The sequence below is a fragment of the Camelus ferus genome, chromosome 26 (genome assembly GCF_009834535.1).
Source record: "Camelus ferus isolate YT-003-E chromosome 26, BCGSAC_Cfer_1.0, whole genome shotgun sequence".
Lineage (NCBI taxonomy): Eukaryota > Metazoa > Chordata > Mammalia > Artiodactyla > Camelidae > Camelus > Camelus ferus.
In genome coordinates this window covers 699,994-701,677 of record NC_045721.1, presented here as the reverse complement: position 1 = coordinate 701,677, position 1,684 = coordinate 699,994, and the positions used below count along the sequence as shown (strand labels likewise).

Genomic DNA, 1,684 nt, shown 5'->3' with positions numbered 1-1,684 from the left:
TTAAACATAGAATTATCATATGATCTAGCAAATCCACTCCCAGGTATATACCTAAGAGAATTGAAAGCAGAGACTAACACAGATACAGATACCTGTACACCCATGTTCATAGCAGCACTATTCACTATACCAAAGGTAAAACCATCTTTTGTGTCCACCAGCAGATGAGCAGATAAACAAAATTGTGGTCTATACGTACATTGATTTATTATTCAACCATAAAAAGCATGCAATTGTGCCGTTACTGCATGGATGAACCTCAAAAACATTATGCTAAGTGAAATAAGTCAGACACCAAGGGGCAAATATTTTATGAGTTTTATGTTATATGCATTCAAAGAAATCTTAGACAACCAGTAAAAAGATGATCTGATATCATACAATAAAAGCGACATCAGAGAACCTAGAGTATCAAGAAAAAATTTATGAAAATTTATGAAATTCAAAACTGTTCAGACACTACAGTTGTAAATACATACGTTTTAAAATGTCTATATGTGGAAGGAAAGAAGGGATCGGAAATTAACATTCCAAATGTTACTCAAAACATGGTTGCGTTTCATGCATGTCAGTTCTTCCCACGGGCTGGTACATTGTGATGGTGACTCCTGGGCAGTGGAATTGTGGGTAATTCACATATTGTTATTCTTAGATTCTTATATATTATTTTTTGCTGGTCTGTTTGCTTGAATTTCAAAGAAGCACATGTTACTTATATAAATTTTAAAGGCTTTTTAAGTTTTTAAAAACTATTTAACACATCTTTAACAGGATTTTTACCAATCTGAATATAGTACTGTTGTAAAATTCACTCTGAGACAATTTACTGAATCTTATTCACTTTGATATGTTGATAGTAGTCAAGCTAAGTGTCCTGGAAATTGAGATCTACACTTTTTACACTATGACTTCAGCCAAGTTTTACATCCTTAAACTAAACATGCGTAAGTGTATTACCTGTGTATTTTTAAAAACTTTTTCCACTTAAAAAATTTTTTTTCCCCTTAACAGAGGCACTGGAGATTGAACCCAGGACCTCATGCACACCAAGCATGTGCTCTACCCCTGAGCTATACCTCCCACTCTCATTACCTGTGTAATTTTTTAAAATAATTTAAAAGTAAACTTGAAGAAAATACAAAAACTGCTTTGTTCTCAGACCATCATTAGGGCACACAAAACTCAGGCTAAAAAGTTAATTCAGTAACTGCTCAACTAGTAACCTCAAACAGATTCATAGCCTTTAGGATGGAAATTACTGTATTTGGAAGGTAGTTCAGAGAAAGAGAAAACCCAGTTATTTCTTCAGTTTGTTGTCTTGGTAACTAAGACAGCTGTGTGAGCTGTTTTCTATTATTTTCCACTCCTGTCCCAGAAAGAATATTTTCAAATGGGAAAACAGATGTGTCGGGGGTATAATTAATCTCCCCGAAAATGGCCCATTAAAATAACGTCAGTGGACAATAAAAATGAATCCAAACAAAAGAACTAGAAAAAAATCCAAGCTGAAAGCTAGCGAGTCTTACACATTTGGTTCCCTTTATTGAGTAATATGAAAGATATTGCAACAGGCCAAAAATCTCCAACAGCTGGAACCTGAGGGGGCCCAAGCAAGCTTGCTCAGAAATCGATCGGAGTGGGAAAAAGCTTCCTGGGGCCAAAATCACTCATACGAAGGAATAAA

The 1,684-nt window shown here is 35.0% G+C and overlaps 1 non-coding gene across 1 annotated transcript; it reads right to left on the bottom strand.

Moving 5' to 3' along the window:
* Positions 1–1,008: 1,008 nt before the first annotated feature.
* Positions 1,009–1,080, bottom strand: TRNAT-GGU. The gene has a single exon. It is a non-coding gene; the product is annotated as a tRNA-Thr (tRNA).
* Between the last annotated feature and the right edge of the window lie 604 nt (positions 1,081–1,684).